The 20,783-nt window shown below is 31.0% G+C and overlaps 1 protein-coding gene across 1 annotated transcript in view; it reads right to left on the reverse strand.

Moving 5' to 3' along the window:
• Positions 1–16,493, reverse strand: part of LOC113403461 (G-protein coupled receptor Mth-like) — a 46,764-nt gene extending 30,271 nt beyond the window's left edge. Inside the window, exon 1 of the transcript XR_010309312.1 lies at positions 15,963–16,493. The gene's annotated coding sequence lies outside the window, so the exon portion shown is untranslated. The remainder of the gene's footprint in view (positions 1–15,962) is intronic.
• Positions 16,494–20,783: the final 4,290 nt, after the last annotated feature.

The raw sequence follows: 20,783 nt of genomic DNA on the forward strand, positions 1-20,783 counted from the left end.
TGTTTAGAAGAGGCCGCGTGTGTGTTTTTCGTTTCTCACATTTATTCCGTGTGAATCAAAATATGTTATTTTTATAGTTAAGTACGTCGTAATCGTCAACGTCCTGTCAACAACTGTGTAACAAATGATTATGGTAAAAATATAGCCACATAATATTTTCCATTGAATTAAATACCGTAAAATATAGGTACGTGCTAGATATGAATCAACTATATGATTATAAGCATTACGCAGAAATTAAATACCTACACCTGAAGTAAACTGTTTTGTAATGTCATAAACATATAGATTTTTTTATATTATCATTAATACTTTCTTCGTCATCACCATCATAATGACTTTCATGCCTGTATCTTCTTATCCTCATTATAACCATAATTTAAACATCATCATCATTATCATAATCATCATATATGATTTGATCAAAATTTAAATGTAGCTTTTCTATTTAAACAGGGCTACTGTTGCAGACTTTTAAACAACATATGCATTCCTCGCGATGTCTTCCTTATCGTCGAGCACGGGATGAACAATAAAAACAAATCAAGCACATGAAAATCCATTGCACCGTTCGGATTTGGACCTGTATACTTCGATTGTGATTCACGTATACTTACCACTACGCCATCTCGGCTGTCTATTTAATAATTCCAGTAACAAAGTTTTTTTTTTTTATATATGTTTATCTAACGCCGTATTATGGTTAATTTCGGTAAAAGGTATATAATTGTATTTTTTTAATAATATAATAGCTTTTGCGGTCTATGATGGGTTTTAATTAATCCCGAAGGTGATTTCTTTATTTAATATTAGTAGTACTATTCCTTATTTAATAACACAATTTGTAGTGTTTTTACGGAAGTCAGGGGAAAACATAAACGTGAATAAACACAAGGTTATTATATTTCCTAAATTTTTAGGTAATTATAGAAAAAAAAAAACTAACAAAAGAAGTCGATTCAATAAAAGGCCACCTTAGTTTATTTAGGGTATAGCCAGAATGAGCTTTTATCTTTAGGCTGCTTTTTGGTTGATCCCTCAGTACAAATACTGGGCGCTAATTCTATTAACATATAACTGTTATGATACATTTTGACTATTAAGTTAATTAACTGAGGGCTCCGATACGATCATTATTATATTTCGATCCAACTTTGACCCAACCGTAGTATCGTCGTGTTAGTAAAATTTGAAAACGACTGAACGGTCTATTTCAAGCCCGTCTGGGTAGGTACCACCCACTCATCAGATATTCTACCGCCAAGCAGCAGTACTCAGTATTGTTGTGTTCCGGTTTGAAGGGTGAGTGAGCCAGTGTAACTACAGGCACAAGGGATATAACATCTTAGTTCCCCAGGTTGGTGGCGCATTGGTGATGTATGGAATGGTTAATATTTCTTACAGCGCCATTGTTTATAGGCGGTGGTGACCACTTACCATCAGGTGGTCCATTTGCTCGTCCGCCTACCGATACCATAAAAAAAGGCATCAAAACTTTTCGTTTCGATTGCGATACTGTCGATTTATTAGTAAAAAAGGGGTCCTAATCTACAGCCTATTCCAATATTATATTCCAACTAGCTGAATCTGCGGCTTTACCCGCGCGAAATTTATAAAAAACAAACTTCCAACCAAGTTCTACCCCTTTTGGGTGGAGTTTCGTAATATTCATTCTAAGCAGTCTACACCGTAAAAGGAACCTATCTGCCAAATTTAAAGTTAGCAGGTGTTAAAGTCTCTGAGATTTCGTGATTAATCAGTGAGTCGTATTTCGTTTTTATACACATAGATGACAGAAGGAACAAAGAGAAATAAACAATTTTAACTTAATAAATTCAGAAAACAGTAATAAGTATTCATTACGGGTTTCTGAATAAATGGCGTTTTTAATGTCAGTTACATGACTTTGGAAGTAAAGTTAAATTAGATATAATTAGTAAGGTAGATTAGTGTTATAAATAAGTATATTATATATCTTAAATTAACGATGAAATATTTGTAGTACTTAGTACCTATAGCAGAGCTATTAGAAAATCGCAAGGAATATGTAATTAATAATGGGTTTCTGAAGAAATGGCGTTTTTAATATCAGTGACGTCACTATCGGGACTTTGGAAGTAAAATTAAAGTAGGTAAGTGTTATAAATAAATATATTTTAAATTAACGCCATATTAAACACTACAAACGGTTAGTAACTCTTTTTTGGGGCAATGTATACGTTTTTACAACAGGATCCCAGAAAACGTTCAAAATTATTCAATTATAAAATTCAAAAGAATCGTTAAAGAGCGTTTGTGTGCTAAAGGATATTACAACACTAATGACTTTTTAGTTGACTGCACACCTTGGGAATGAAATGATCGCCTCCAGGCTGCTTCAAATAACTAAAATATAATTATCATTGTACATAATAATGGTTAAAAAAAAAAAAATATATCCCGCTGAGTTTCTTTCGCCGGTTCTTCTCAGGTCCGAGGTGCTAAATTCCGAACCGGTGGTAGATTTTTGACAATCAATAAGCAAGTGTAAACACTTCTATATTGAATAAAGATTTTTGACTTTGACTTTCACTTTGACTTCATATGTTTGCAGTGTTTAATATATCAGAGCTATTAGTAAATCGCATATATGTAAATCTAAGATTGTTTATCTTTATTCATTCTGTTACTCTAATAGTCTATACTAATAATAATTAAAAGAAATCAATGTCATCGTCCGGTTGTCGTGTATCTATGCGTTGATAGTTCAAAATTGATAAAAAAACATTTCAAACTGATATAATTATCATTTTGACCGCATAATTATGGTGTTATTTAGTCTAGTATATATTAGTAGAATATTCTAGTTTGAATATTCCATGACATCAAATATTTTATAAGGAAATATAAATTACATTGGAATGCAAATTATATTATGTGTAAATTTTAGGTAAAGCTTAAGGCGGCGGATTATTTATTTATTTATTTAGTGTACAGGAAACAAACAGTGAAATAATTACAATAAAATAAAAAAATATAAAACAATTCTTAAACCAAAACAGTTTCCATTTATAAATTAATCATAAGTAATTACAAAACAAGACATTTTTTATATTTTTTATATTTAATATAATAAATTATATAATTCATTTATATAATTTAATTTAATTTAAATTTAATTTTTAAATCAAGAAAACATAATTTAATAATAAATAATCAAATTATAATTAATTAATTAAAAATGCATGAGTAAATTAAGGCTCTTCAGAGTATAATATTTCTTTTACTTGTAGTTTGAATTTTTTAGAATAGCAAAAGTTCAAGTTTCCAATTCCAAGCGGCATTTAAAGACATATTTTTTTTCATATTTATTAAATTAAAACATTTTTTTTATTCTCTCCGTTGCGATAATTTTTTTTTTTTTTTAATTGGTCAATAAATTGGTCATAATGTATTTCGCGATCAATTTTCTTCGTCCGAAATATTATTTACAATAAAACCTATGACAATTTAAATAAAAGTAAATTAAATTAATTAAACCTATGAAAGCCTACTGTAATTACACCATTGGTGCCGTGCAGGATTCGATTATAAATACGAATAGCCTTCGGCTGAAACAGTCGAAAAAAAAAGGAAATATGTTTTTAATGTCATTAAGTTTACATGACGTTAATTTAAATATGGAATAAAGCCTTTTTACTAGCCAGTATTAGATACAAATAATCATAATTACCTATTATCTAAATATATTAAAAAAATATGGTTATAGATGTATCTACAAAAATTTAACTAGATTTTCTTTAACTGGATTTTTAGCATTCACGTTACATGCAGGCTATTGTAAATATATGCAATAAAATGTTTTCAGATAATTTATATACATAGCGACATCTAACGTTTCTAGTTGAAACTAGCTAGTTAAGTTTGGGTTCGAATGTTTAAACTGTACCAACGTGTATTAATGTTCACCACTGTCGCTAGAGTTCGTTAACAACTATTATTTATTTAATATATTTTTACAGATTTATTTTAAACTACAGTAATATCTTATATATTAATACCGTAAACCGATTTTTTCCCCAGTGATTATGAGACTATATCTGTTCATCAAAAATCGGTTATGGTCTCATTTTGAAGAGCTCCAGCCGTATCTGTGCAGAAAATTAAAAAAGTTTCTTGATTGCAGTTTACTAAATTGTTACAATTTAACAAAGAATTAATTTTAGAGAGAGGAAAAAAGGTACGAAATTCCTATATGTCTGTTACACTCTTAAGGCTAAGTCACTAAACAGAATTACATGAAATTTGGTGCGAAGAAAGTTTGAACCCTAAGGAAGAACATAGTCTTCTTTTTACACCGACAGACCTACACTCGGATGAAGCCGCTAATTAAAGTTAAACATAAAATACGGGTAATTTAGGTACATAAAATAGACAGCCAAAAATAAATATAAAAATGATTTTGGTTTTGGTAAAAACAACTATATTAACTTAAAAATAGGGAGATTTTTTTAATTCACAGATAATTACTTCTATCTACCTACTCGCTTTGGAGCGTGGTGGTTAGCTCAAAACTTTCTCCTCAAAGAGAGAGGACAACTTAGTCCAGCAGTGGGATATGTACAGGCTGCTACTTTTCTTCTTAGACAAACATTATTCTATGTATTTCTATATATTTCAATTCATTTGTAATTCTAGTTTTCTCAATCAATGCATTACCATAACTTAATTTTTGAATCCGGTTTGATATTATGATTTGTGAGGTAATTTGTAATATGTTTTAATAAGTATTTTAATAACATCTACAAGGAATTTGTAATTTTTGAATAATGTATTAGATACTAGTTGTCGTCCGCAGCTTCGCTCGCGTTTTAGTGGTCGGTTGTCATGTGTTACGCAAAAAATGTAGCCTATGTCCTTCCTCGGAGTTCAAGTTTGCTTCATACTGAATTTCGTTAAATTCGGTTCGGTGTGGCAGTGAAAAAAGCGACAGATGGACAGACAACCAGAGTCACTTTCACATTTATAATATTCGTATAGATTTTCGATGCTATTGAATATATATAAATTTAATTGTATGAAATGTCACAAAGATAAGGACATATTTTAAGAATCAACAATAAAATTACATTATAAAAGAATATTTTTTAATTGTATGTAAAAAACTACATGTAAATCTGCCTCATAGTGTCTCAAATCTCCTCTTAATGGAAACAAGCCCAGCAATGAAACTTTTACAGGCTGTTACTTTATATACATGTTAAGTATATTTCATATATATGTATACATTTATTACGTTAAATAGTTGTCTGCCCGACTTCCTAGTAATCCTACTTTCAAAAAATCTTAATAGGCATCTAACGTCGCGTAAGAAGTAGCCTATTTCAAGTCAATCGGACCTATAGTTTCGAATATATCGTGATGAATCAGTCAGGCGTATTATAGATATAGATAGAGATATTTGTTTCCACGAAACCAATTGAAATCCCGGGTCAGCAAGAAAAAATTCTGGTTTTCCTGGTAATAAATTCTCAGTAAAGGATTAAAGAGATGGCCGTTTGACACTCCCAAGTCACGGCAAGCACGTAGAGCTATTAGAAGAAGTGGGGGAATTTGTTTAGTGTATCTTCTTTTATAAAATTGTATTATTGTCCTGTTATATTATTTTAAATAAAAACTTTAGTAAATGCTTTTAGTGTTCATTGAAATGTATTAAAACTAGGCCCTCGGCTCTTGCAGCCACATAAATCAATGAAGCAGCGTATTTTGTTAGTGATAGTTCATTGGTCACGTAAATCTTAACCAAAGATGCGAACTCAAGTCTTTTTTGTTTTGTTTGTAATTAATTTCGCGATCAGTAGTGATGATAGACATTTATTTATGGAGGTAACTTGTATGCGCCGGATAAAATTGTGTCACAATAATCCATCAAATCTGATTAGAGCTGAGTGTTGGAGTAAGTTGCAAGCACTTTTCCAAAACGAGATTCCAGAGCAATACATCATCAATATTGTTATTGATTGTTCCTATTTTACATATTTTTTATTATTCAATAATAAAAAGAAAACATATTAATTATATTTTATTATAAGTAATTGTGAAGTCTACTAAAGACAAAAATAGCAATAAACATTCACATATCAGTCGTGTATACAATCAGGAAAACCGTATTCTTAGTAATTGGGTAAGTAGGTGAAGGCTAGACACAATTATAAACATCCTAAGTATTATATTAAAAGACTATTTTTCATTTACGTTTATAATACTAGCTGAGTTTTGCCATTTTATGGACGTTACATCAAATAAATTTTACAGAAAAAATAAGCTTTTATATACAACTAGCTGAACCTGCGGCTTTATCCGCGCTGATTTAAAACATAAACTTTCAACCCCCGTTTTACGCCCTTAACGGTGGAGTTTCGTAAAATCCTTTCTTAGCGGATGTCTATACCCTATAAGGAACCTGGCAAATTACAAGTTTTTATATAAATATATGTGATATCTCTGCTGGAGGAGTTCGTCTGCAGCCAATCCTGGTTGTAATCAGGTCATGTAGGTATTAAAAAAATACATTGTTATTCGAATTGAAACGATATGTAAAATTTCACCGCCGTTTAATGAGAGTAATTCCATTTCAGAGTGCAAGATTTTACCAAAACACACTAACAAATAAACCGGACGAGAATACGTCCCTGACGTTCATCAGTTGCTCGGGACTAGCGATACATTACAAAAATAAACAGTGGACATAAACTTACATAATAATATTTTTAATTATATTAATTATCAGGGCAAGTTAAAGATACGAATACGAATACTCTTTATCGAACGCCACTTTATAAAAAAAACATTTACAAATAAAGCTAGTGAAAAAGAACCCGCGGTTTTATCAGTAAAATAGCTCTCTTAAAGGCAACCTTTTTTGTTGGACTCTACGGAAGTGGTTTTTTTATAAATAAATAAATATTGGACATCATCACATACATTACTCTGATCCCAGTGTAAGTAGCTAAAGCACTTGTGTTATGGAAAATCAGAAGTAACGACGTTACCGCAAACACCCAGACCCAAGACAACACAGAAAACTAATGAACTTGTTCTACATCGACTCGGCCGGGAATCGAACCCGGGACCTCGGGGTGGCGTACACATGAAAAACGGTGTAGAAACGGTGGTTAACAATATAGGTTAACGTATTGGTTGAAATTTAAAGGTAATCCCTATTTAGGTCATAACGTTAAGCTATTTTATACCTTATGAGTGTAAATATAGAGTACAACTTCCCATAACAAAAATGTATACCTTTTTTGCTGAAGTCTAATATAAACCCATTATACAAATCCGATTTTAATCCTTTTAAAAAACTCGTTTAATTATACGAGTACGTAATTAAATTGTAGCAGCGAATCATTTTTAGAATTGGATCATAATTTCCGGAGATTAAGCCAACCTAAACTAAAATATACACCTAAAAATGTAATTACTATATACTTTGTTCATCTATCCGAATATAAATATAATAATAAAGAGATTATAGAACAAGAAACTCAGTAGTTACTCAATATCACCATTAATTGATATATAGTCAAAATCTGTTATAACGACATTGAAGGGACTACTCATATTTAGTCGTAAAAACCGGTAGTCGTAACAACCGGTGGTGCTTATTTTTTTTATGAAGTGGTATTATTTAATGTGTAGGTCACAGGTATTAGTAGGCAAAATATGTATATTAATGTATGAAATTAAATTAGATTTCGATTATTTCAATCAAAACGTATACGTATTAAGAAAGAACAATGTCATTTTCCTGTATGCATAAAATCTGTAATTTTAGTTTGTTTGGAACACTTCTGTCTTGTATACACATTTTGTAGTTCACTTTGGAGTTTAATCAGCGTATCGTTATAATTTCCCTGCATGTGAAACTGTTTATTAAAAATAACAATCTTGCGTAAAACACTAACAGCATTGAGACCATCATTCAAAGTTGCCACTGTAAATTGTTCATCAGTTCGTCATTTTCTATTTGAACTTCTAGTACAATATCATCTTCCGTAGCCGGTGCACAAATCGCAATAGACCTATCTACATCAATGCACTCGTCTGCTTCAGTAGTAATTGTTTACAAGACGACTCAGCTGGTTGTTCTACAGATATAATTCTCCTAAAACATTAGCCAAATGTGGTCGTTTAATGCGGTATTTCGTAGTAAGCAATGTCGTACAAAGCAATATTTTTGATAAGACAGTTATATAGCATTCAGCCGGGACCTTTGATTTTGGTCAATATAACCGATATGTTGTTCTAAACGATGTCGCCATAAAAGGTTTTAACTGTATTTGTAAATTAAACATATTTTTGTGTAATATTATTTAGATTGAGAGACAAACTAACGAACTATGTAAAAAAAAAGTTTGTTCTAGTTTTCTAGAGGGATAACTTACAGTTATGTCGTAAAATAAGGGTTTTCGTTAAATAAACTTTTGTTGAATTTTAAATAAATAGCTTAAAAAAATATTGAATGAAAAATATAACAGAATTATTCATTGGAATATCCTCATGTCATTTGTGTATATTTGTCATAAGCATGCTGTTCAAAGTTGTTAGAAATAATCAAAGCCAGGTGAGTCGTAATTTTTTTTCTATTGTGGTAATAGATCGTTGTTATGCATCCACACGTTCGAGATGAATCGTCTATACAAATCTATGGGCAGTCGTGACCACTTACGATCAGGTCGCACATTTCCTTGTCCGTTAACACATGTTATTTTTTAATTTTTTATTCGGACCTTTTATAAATAATAAAGCTAAGCTAATTTTTTTTTAAATTATAACGGTAAGCGGACTAGCAAATGGGCCACCTGATGGTAAGTGGTCACCACCGCCCATAGACAATGGCGTTGTAAGAAATATTAACCATTCCTTAAATCACCAATGCGCCACCAACCTTGGGAACTAAGATGTTACGTCCCTTGAGCCTGTAGTTACACTGGCTCACTCACCCTTCAAACCGGAACACAACATACTGAGTACTGCTGTTTGGCGGTAGTATATCTGATAAGTGGGTGGTACCTACCCAGACGGGCTTGCACAAAGCCCTACCACCAAGTAAAGTTTATTAATCAATAAATATAATATGAGCTTGACTTTATTCTCCTTTTACGTTTCATTATTATTTTTTATAACGAATGTGAATTAATATCACAATGATACAGAAATTTACATGACTACAAACAAAAAGACGATAAATTATACGAATTGTGCTTAAATTCTGAATGTCATTAGAACTAGTTTTGCTTACAATTTACTAGACCGAGGTTAAACATCAAAGAGTATTCGTAAAAACATTTTTTTATAGATTGTTTCACCTGAAAACAGTACAATAATATACTAGATAATAATAAAAAAGTAACATTATCCTATTTGCAGTTGTTAGAATAAATATTTAGTGAATTTATGAAGTAACCTGAGCCGAGATGGCCCAGTGGTTAGAACGCGTGCATCTTAACCGATGATTTCGGGTTCAAACCCAGGCAAGCACCACTGAATTTCATGTGCTTAATTTGTGTTTATAATTCATATCGTGCTCGACGGTGATGGAAAACATCGTGAGGATACCTGCATGTGTCTAACTTCAATGAAATTCTACCACATGTGTATTACACCAATCGGCATTGGAGCAGCGTGGTGGAATATGCTTCAAACTTACTCCTCAAAGGGAGAGGAGGCCTTAGCCCAGCAGTGGGAAATTTACAGGCTGCTAATGCTAAAAAAGCTTACTATTCCATAGAATGATAAAGTACGAGTAAATATGTTATTAAATGAGTGTACAAAAACATTTTATAGATTGATAATTTTAGCATATTTTCAAGTCGTTTTCGTAATCTTTTACTATTTTTTCGCATCGAATAATCAACGTCGAGCGACTCTTGAAACCAGCTGACGATATGTGCCAAATATTTTCTGTCTATTCTACACACAAATAACATTAAATTTGTCTCAGTTGATAATCCTTAGATCTGTCGGAGGACATTTTATTTTCGAATATTAACCGTGGGAAGTAGGAAGTCTAGCAATGAGGACACGAGAAGATTATGTACCTTTACTGATAATTAAATTTTTATGCTTAATAAAATAAGGCACGAGACCTTAAAATGTTCCCTTAAACTATCATACTTGACTGTGACGACATTGTTTTAAGGTTTCAAAAATGCAATGTCACAGATGTTTCCAGAAGCGGGACTTCTGGCAACGCTAGTTTGAATGTAACGAATAATCGTACAATATTTAAATTACCTTCAGGGCGAAGTAAATTTAATTGAACTGGCCTTAATCTCAAAAAAGATTACGACTAAATCCTCAAAGTAGTTTCGAATGAGTCTTATAATATAATTATAATAATCTTGGCGTCGTACCCTTGTAGCGAACGTCACAATGCATCGGAAAAACGTCAAATCATATGAAGTGCGAAGTTAAAAATTCAGGGAGATATCACTCAGCGGACGTCTGTGATAAGATTTTAAATCAAGCACGGCTTAACAATTATAAAAGCTTCTCTATGTATAAAATATTATATCTCATTCATAGATTATTCTTAAGTAATTTGTCAATTACTTTTATTATTCAAACCTGTATATTTAAATTTTTATACTTATTCAAGTGTTTTAATACAGTTTTCCTAATTATTATTAATTAGACAAACATGTATTAACACGAGATTATTGTAAGAATAAGACTTTGCAATTGCGCAATAACTCTTTAAAATTAGTCAGGATATTAAGAGCGAAAAAATTTGATCAATAACTTGTTACAAAATACGTCTAATCGTGGTTGTACTGTTTTCTGTCAGACATTAAAACGGTCATCAATCGAATACAATGTGCACATTTCTAATCTTAGACCACTTTGCCGGATAGCTCTAGAATTATGTTGATTATTCAGATTTACTTCATTGGTCGTTGCGACCGTGATCTTAATGAAGTCTATTTCGTTCGAATAATAAATATACCGCATACCTAGCAAAGGTATGTGTCCTTAGAGTTGAATGTAGGATAAAAGTGCCAAAAGGTTATTCCATAAGACATTTTAGAATTTGATTGCGTTGATTCTTATGATTTACTTATAATTAGACCGATGCTTTCTTTTTAAAAATAATTCTCATGTCTCGTCTAAAACTCAGATTATGAGTTCAAACCCTGGTTCAGATCATGTGTTCAATTAAATTGTATTTGTCGTGAAGAAACTTGTACGAGTTAGATGAAATTTGTTCAACTGCCTGCGTTGGAACAGCCTGTTGGAATAAACTCCAAGCGTTCTCAAAAATGAAGGCCTTAGCCCAACCTCACAGTCACAGGCTGTGTTGTGTTTTGTAATTGGTTATAATTTGCAAAAACATTTGGATACAAGAATGTCTGTCGAGGATACTTGATGGTAAATGAAAATATCTTGAGAAAAACTTCTTTATCGAATAAAGCGGCCAAACTTCTCTTTTACAAGAGAAAGAACCCTTTAAAAATAAATAGTATCATTGATTAACTTAGAGTGCGGCAAAGATATTTTTAATACTTGGTCTCAAATTTATACTATAGGGTAATCACACAGTTTAGAATTTTGGCCTCATGTAATTATAGTTTTACATGACGTATATCATTATTTCCACCAACCCACATTGGAGTAGCGTGGTGGAATATGCTCCAAACCTTCTTTTCAAAGGGAGAGGGGGCCTTGGCCCAGCAATGGGAAATTTAGAGGCTGCTAATGTATGGCATATATGGAGCTTTACATTAAGAATACTGAAACGACGACGACGCCATTTTTAGACATTAAAACGTGCAAGTGTTTTTGCCGCGCATATTTAAGATATTTTAATGTCATATGTTTGTCCGTTTTATTGCGTGGAGAATACAAATAAAGTCATGCTAAGTGGGATAGATCATGTCATGTATAATTATAGCTGTCATGATTTTAATTAAAAATATATTAATGAAGCTTAATATACCGAATGCCTTGCAAATTACCTTTTGTTGATTGATTTCAATATTTAACTTTCAATATTATAATAATTCTTTGCCGTAAAAAATATTAGTACTGGAAGTTATATATCTAAGTTGCCAAAATAAGTATTGATAATGACTATAAAATTATAAATTTCTAATAGTAAGTTAATATAATATGTTAATTAATTATATTTCGGGTTCACAGTTAAGGGACGTATTAGATCATAATTTATTTAATATTTTTTTTTTACGAAAACCATAAAATGTGAAGGTCGATGGCGAGCTATTATTTTTTACATTGAATATTATATCTAATATTGTCCGCATTAAAACCTTGGACATTTGACCTCTTTTCTTAACTTTATGAAATATAACATCCAAACGATTGATAAAAAACAAACTTTCCATCGATATTATATATTTGTTTTAAATAATCCCGTTTCATACTACACATTGATTGTATTTTTCTTATGGCATTGGTTGGCGGACGAGCATATGGGCCACCTGATGGTAAGTGGTCACCACCGCCCATAGACAAAGGTGCTGTAAGAAGTATTAACCATTCCTTACATCACCTATGCGCCACCAACCTTATGAACTAAAATGTTATGCCCCTTGTGCCTGTGATTACATTGGCTCACTCACCCTTCTAACTGGAACACACTATGTATTGTACTGTTATTTGACGGTAGAATATCTGATGAGTGGGTGGTACCTACCCAGACGGGCTTGCACAAAGCCCTACCACCAAGTAATATATGTGTATTTTGTATATATTTACCTAATATTTTACAAATAGCATATTTTACCGTATATATTTTGTGCCTTATAAAAATAGATTTATGTGTTGTTATAAAGTTAAAAAAACACCAACCTGTCAGCAGTGCGATTCTGTAAGAAATCACTTCGAATCTAACTCGTGAATTTTGACAACTAACTTACAGCGATACGCCATTTTGATACTTGTGCCCTGTACATTTTATTTTTATAGTCAATGTCATATCACATACTGACATTTTGAGCACGTGTTCCGCGGTGAGTTTCGAGTTTATTATTACAGAATACCCTAACTAAAATAATTTAACGTGTAGGGAAGCACCGTAGTCAATGAATAGATCTATGAACGAATAGTAAAACATTAAATCGTATATATTTTTATAATTGGCACATCTAAGCTATTTATAGATCTTAATTCAATTGCATTTATATTTTAATGGGTCCAATCCGTGCCAAGAGAGGACAAATTATTTCGCCTTGTAATCTGTTTCCCACCACTGCAAATATTTACAAATCGTTTTGTCATTGACTCACACTGATCACTCCCACGTAATTTTTATCTCGTCCTGTTTTGCATGATTTGATATAAATACGGAAATTAATTTACGATATAATTGTAATGTTTTCAATATATCCTATATTGTACTTCAAAACTTTTATTTTATATTAAATGAATTTATTATTAATAATTTTAGTTTTATTGTATTTTTTTTTTCAATTTAATAAATTGATTTAGATATTTATTTTCGAATTTGGTAATATGTCAGAGTGCATTTTATTAGTTTATAGAATTATTCAATGTTTTGGAATGCAATGGCCCCGTGTTATATTGGTTCGTCTAGTTTAGGTTTACATACATTTAATGATGTGTCATTAAATTTTCAAAATACATTAATCTGATTAGATTTTTCTGGATTTTCCCTAATCGTTCCAACAAATATTGGGCGCTTGTTATTCATTTCCCAGACTGAGACGTTATGTCCAAGTGTAGTAAGTTTAAATGGATATATTATTGGGTAGTTTAGACATTAAGACATTTTTATATAAATAATCCATAACCTTGTTGACTCTTAAGAGTTTAGAAGATTATGTCTGTCGAAAATATTGCCTTTAGTTATTATGTTTGATAAGCTAAGTTTTAAATGTTATCATCATTATTTTATATTTATTTAATGTATAAATATTATATTGTTATTTTATGTTTAAGTATTTATATTAAGTATTAGCAAAGATTGTCACAGCCGTCATAACTATGTACATAGGGTACCATCAAAATCAGCGTTGGGTATTTGGAACCCAACTTGGAAGCTGAATGGTACACTTATTTACTACAATTCATTCGTTAAATTAAACTTATAGTATTAATTCGCTAACTGCCCGTCCTGACTTGACGGATTCCATTAGAAGAGCTGCCAGTCCAACTTATATTATACATCACATCACGAATGAACTTTTTTCTCCTTTTTGGGCATCTTGTGTTTTAGTTCTCGTATATTTCTCTGTTTCTAGTTATACAAGACAACCAGGCTACACAATTTGACTTGATTATGCACATTTTCTACCCAATTATACAATCACGCTTATAACGGGAATTTTATCAGATGCTATTTTTTAACTGATCGGATTTAAATGTTCACCAACCGATTTCTTCGCCATATTTGTGCTTCTGCTTCGTACAGCTCAATATATTTAAATATATCGTTTTATTTTTAAAACAATCAGTTCGTTTTGCAATATGTAAAAAAAAGTGCACGTGTAGAATCCTTATCAAATGGTGTTCATTTCGATAAGGATTCTTCTTCAAATTGTGTCTTGATACTTTGGAGATTTATGAATCTCCTGTACATTTTTTTGTGTATCTGTAATAGTTTTGGCAGCGTTAACTTCAAAAGCGCCTGGTCTGGCAATTTGTCTACAACTACGTTGGCATTTAAAGCTAAAGAAAAATATATGCAACATATTAACATACAATTATATAGCTGATGTCTGTCCAGAAAATCTATAAACTTAATACATAATTTGAAATTTGCATATCAATCAGTTTAGTAGTTTTTGTGTTAAAAAATTATAATCTAGCATTTTATTAAGTTTTGCCTAAATTTTCACTTTATAAATACATTGCGATAGAAGTCTCCATACTATAATTTTTAATTCGTCTATATAACTGTTACCTTCAAAGAGTATGTTTCGGATCCTACCTTGATTTACTTTTAATAGAGCAATCTAGATGCAATCTGTCATTGTTTTTGGGCTAGGGTATACAATATATAATAAGTTTATAATATATAATAAGGTACTGGAAAATATAATCAATTTACCATTCAAGAAATTTAAAAATATGAATACTACAAAATTAATACATAAATCCTATTATTCATTAAATTTTTTTGGGATAAAAGACTATTAAGGAATAATTTTGAATACTACATAATCATAATAATCAGCCTGTAAATTTCCCACTGCTGGGCTAAGGCCTCCTCTCCCGTTGAGGAGAAGGTATGGAGCAAATTCCACCACGCTGCTCCAATGCGGGTTGAATACTAACACCATTGTAAACTTTGTTATTTAAAAGATAAACTATACGAGTTTCTTTCTTCTCGCTAGACGCTGCTTTCCGAAATGGCGATAGACTTGTAATATTAACGATTCAAAAATGCTTGATTGTAAATTTTGCTTCAATAGAATACATTTCATTGATTGCAGTTTGTGTCAGTTGCATAACTTCATTGTATACTATAAACAATATAACATCGATATTTTATGATACAACTCTAGTTCAATACAATAGCGTATTTAAATAAATATTGCAATTTTGTTGTTCGATCTATTAGTTTTAGAAATATACCTAATGATATTTTTTAATTATAATACACGAAGTTTTAAGGTGAATTGATACTTAAATTGCAATAACAAATTGTCAGTTTATAGCAATCGAATCGAAACATATTCTACAAACGCAACGATTCAGTTCCGGTATGGGCAAAGTTAGATCGGATAAACCCAGGGACGTATCATTACCGTTATAAGTTAGAAGAATTGACTCACTGTTTGCTCGTGTAGATCAATTTAAGTTCGATAGCTGATCATTAAAAATAACTCAAGAAAAATCTCCTTATTCTACCCGTGCGCGTACTGTACCCATTAAGAGACGGGTAGGTCTATCTTAGATGAAGATAAAGATACGTATATATTAACAAAAATAGGTACCTCTTGAATAAACCATTTATCTCTGTCCTCAATGTACACAATTCCTCCACATGGTAATCCATGGAACAGCATATATTTATCGGTTTCATTGATATTAACAGTACCTTTGAATTGATTTATATATGATACATTCAAGCCGTTCGTTTGAATAATATCATATTCATCAACGCACTCTTTACCTGAAGGACTTTTAAGAAAAACTTGTCCCAAAGGACAACACTTCCTAAAGCACTTTTTAAACTCACACACACATCCGAATGTTTTTATTTCGCCACTAACGTTCTTCGTATAAACATAATTTGGAGGGAAACGAACGCCGTCTTTTATTAAGTCACTATCGTAATGTTCAGCGTTTGTCAGATCGAGACTATTTTCATCGCTGCACGGCTGTCCACTAACGAATAAAAAATAAAACAGTTCCATAAATATAATAACACGCATGTTTGTATTTTGAAAATAGAACGAGTTTCTGTTATAAAATACCGACGACGATTTTTATATTCGCGTGGCGTACACGTTTTCGTGTCGAATGAGAGGTGAGACTGCGCTCAGAACCGGCTTTTTGCTGTATTTATACCTAACTAACCTCCTAACATGTGAGCTCATGTATAGAGCTCGAGGCTTAATTGTTCAAAGCTTCTTTCATGAATAAATTAATTTGTTTCTAAGCATTTTAAGTATTGGTTAGTATGTTGTTAACATTAAATTGACTGTTACTAAATACATTTGTATACTGTATACATCATGATAAAAGCGCTTTAAAGTGTAATGTTAATATATAATTATATGTCACTTTAACGCCACATAGAACAACAACGTAAAAGTTAGACATGAACTATAATTTGTAGGAATTTAAATTAAGATTTAACCGAACACGAGGTTGATGACCTTTGCAAATGCATTTAAGAAAATAACCGAGTTCGTTTGTCATTCGTGATAAATAATCTTCAAAACAATATGTAATAAATATTTTTTTAGCATTGACATCGAATAATATGATTTAATTGGCATACGGAAATGGCATATTAGGGTGTAATTACTGTATTTGGTGGTGGGCTTTGTGCAAGCCTGGGTAGGTACCACTCACTCATATACTAGTATTGTTCCGACTTTAAGGGTGAGTGAGCAGGTGTAACTACAGACACAAGGGACATAACGTTATCAATGGCGATGTAAGGAATAGTTAACATTTATTTCATCGCCAATGTTTATTGTGGTTATCACTTACCATTAGGTGGCTCATTTTCCCATCCATCTCATATTATAAAAAAAATACCTAAATATACCTATGTTGTTATATATTAATAATATTTGACAACACAACAATATACGAAACAGTGGCCTAACCCTAAACAGAGTGGGTTTAACTAAAACTGTAGGCTTCCAATTTAGAAAAAAAAACACTTACATAAAAAGATTAACAAAATTGTAACTTGTCAATTTTGTATATAAAGCTGGAAATACATACTACAAAACAAAGTCGCTTACCGCTGTCTGTACAAAACTAATCAAGAGCATGAATCAAGAGTATTCGTGTGTAATATACTTGCTTATAGTACGCAACAGCCAATAATTTTAACCTCCCTAGCCGAACGAGAACAATTTTTTTTTTATGTTTGTTCTGGATCTAAAAGTTGTATATAGACTCAAATGAGACAGTGACGGATAGTTAAAGTAAGTACATGAGTTTCTCGCAACTACTATTTCTAACTTAAGTTTGAAGGCCTAATATTTTAAACCTTTCAGGGCCTTACCTTGCCAGCTGACGCAGATAAGGAGTACTCTTTATATATTATTGTGAAATTCGTTACTTACTTTGATGTTTGCTGTGAATGACTAAGAAATAAAACTCCTTGCGCACTAAATGTTGAAAACCGAATCGCAATACGCTATTGTGATGCGTGTATCTTTTAAAATATTATAGCAATTATACTCAATGCACGTAACAAAAACTTGTAACAACAGATTTCTGTCTCCGCAAATTCAATCCAATTATTTTGGCATATTGTTCGCTTATATAATAAAATCCTTAAACTAAATTAAATATTTAAGTTTCCTTCCATTTAGCTTAGCCAATTAATATTAAATCACATGTTAAGAAAACTTTGATTAATAACTATTACTCTATAAAGGATTATATAGACGACTAGTTCCCGTCCGTGGCTTCGCTCGTGACTTAGGGGTTGGTTCAAATTTCATTTGCGTATCAATATGCGTCAGTAGTTTTTCCCTGAAAGATCAACAGACAGACAGAGTTACTTACGAATTTATAATATTAGTATAGTTAAAGAAGTGGATAAGTAATATTTCAATTGTTGTATTAATCTATGTAATGGATTATCTGACACTAAGTAACTACTGAGTTTCTTGCCGGTTCTTTTCGTTAGAATATCACTGCTAACTCAAAATTTAATTTAATCTTGTAAAATGACGATCCTAAAGTGATACCAAGAGCCTACTTGATTATAAACATTATTTGAATTGAATATACATTTTGATTTGAAATTTCACGATCTTGTTTTCTACCTCTTGTGATCTACAATAAGCAATAATAAAAAATAATCTTATTGCCAACATTATTATTATTTGAAAACGTCAGAAACTTAAATATACATCATTTCTAAACAGGGTTATTGGTAATTCGACGTATTCCTGTTAGGTGGTGATAGGTGTGTTCATACACCAAACACTTCCGGTAATATTAACTTCTTCATACTAAATCTATAATAGGTTTTTGTTACGTGCGAGTGATAAAATATAATGATGGTTCGGTGTATAAAAACAAATAAATATATCTCTAAAACATTACATTTTCATCCATGAAGTGGGCGGATGACGGATAGGAGATTATAAATGCCTCAGCACATAAAAATGTGCACTCCACTTTGAAATAAAAAATAGATTGAAATTCATGTACGGTATTTGATGGTGGCTTCGATTTTTATGAATGTCTTAGAGTGGTCTGTAAGTATTATAAGTAATCATATCTATTTGATCATATTTTTAATTTATACTTAAATGTAATTCATTTCAACAACATGTAACAATAATTACGCATGTCGTATTTGCTCTAATATGGTTGTAAATTAAACATTTAATTATTATCTAACATTAACATCAAATGTATAATACATTTGTATTTGTCTGTATAATAATGTAATAACTACTAGCGAACTTAAATAAATAAATATACACTATGATGGCCAGCTAGATAATTTTAACTTTGCCGATTCATAAATTAAAATCATTTGTAATAAAATACATTGTAAAGAAGGCATATTATTCAATACAAGATTGTATAGATGATAAAAAAGCGTGGAGTTAACACTTGTTGATTTCCAGGCAGTATGTATTACATACATATAAGTATAATTGTATTTAACTAACATGACTGTGTATTTTTAAATGTTGAAAAAGAGTAACTACTGAATTTCTTGCCGGTTCTTCTCGGTAGAATCTGCATTCCGAGCCGTTTCACTTATACTCATATAAATTGTTAAATGACGATTCAAAAGTGCTTGTAAAAGCCTACTTGAATAAAGTATATTTTGATTTTGAGTAATATAGGTATTACGTTAGATATTTTGTAAATAAACAAACTATATTATAATTTAGTTATTCATATTTGATTTTATATAGGTTAGTTTGGTTTACATTTTTGAAGGTCAATGTTGTTTACATCTTTAAAGACATATGTATGTATGTATAACTTTGAATGTTACCTGTATCAGTTGTTAATTTTAAGTGTTTAGATATAAGTTGTTGGTGTAACTATTTCAATAAATAAATAAATGAAAATGAGTATCACGTCTTGCGTTCTTTATAACTTTGTGTGTCTCAAGCTACATATCTAAATTATAAAGGGTAACTAAAACAACAGTATTTTAGTATTTTTTTGTCTTGTCTACAATACAGTGTACAGTGTTTGCATAAATTTTAATTAGAGATTATTTTTTTGACGAACCAAGATTGATTGGAAACGGTTACAATAAAGTAGATTGTAGTTTAAATTTTTATAGGTAATAAATTACAATCTTCGCTTCGTGTACCTCTCGAGCAAAACAATTATTACAGATATGGTAAAAAATCCAAAACGTCTAATACTATATTCCAATTGCAGGAGTAAATTATTCCTAGATTTACACTTTCCATGTGATTTGTTAATGGCTGTGGCACGCATATCTAACAATTAATTTGATGAATTACACCACATTTAACGACTTCGCTCACAATCAAAACTAAATTTTGTCACGAATAAAAAAATATAAATATAAAAAAATATCACAAATCATTTTAGATTAAACAATGACGTCATGCATGTTGTGTATTTATTTTTACCCTAGGCTATACAGAAAGATCTGTGATATTATATGCCTTTTGTGGATTAGTCATTGTAATAATACACTACAGTGACCACTATGGTGACAGTGTGGTCTTTGTCGAATCATCATCAACAAGAAAAAACCCCATATTCACCTCTAAAATCCAAATATAATAGGATTTAAAGTTTCATACTTAGTACTTTATTGTAAATTTTCTTTGTCTTTTTTTAATTTATTTAATTTAAGAGTCTCCAACAAAAGGTAAACACTTAACACATATTCTTAAAATTAAACAATATAAGGACTACTAATTGTGTGCACCTTCAATTACAGGTGACCACAGCATGCACCATTGAGCAAAAAATATAACAATTAAGATAAAAAGTGAAAAAAATAATACAAAGCAGAAAAAATCAAATATAAATTAGAAACTTAAATTTAAGAATAAGCGTATTGATTAAACTTTTTTTGTGTTAGTTTAAAAGTTTAGTGAGAGACA

The sequence above is a fragment of the Vanessa tameamea genome, chromosome 13 (genome assembly GCF_037043105.1).
Source record: "Vanessa tameamea isolate UH-Manoa-2023 chromosome 13, ilVanTame1 primary haplotype, whole genome shotgun sequence".
NCBI lineage: Eukaryota > Metazoa > Arthropoda > Insecta > Lepidoptera > Nymphalidae > Vanessa > Vanessa tameamea.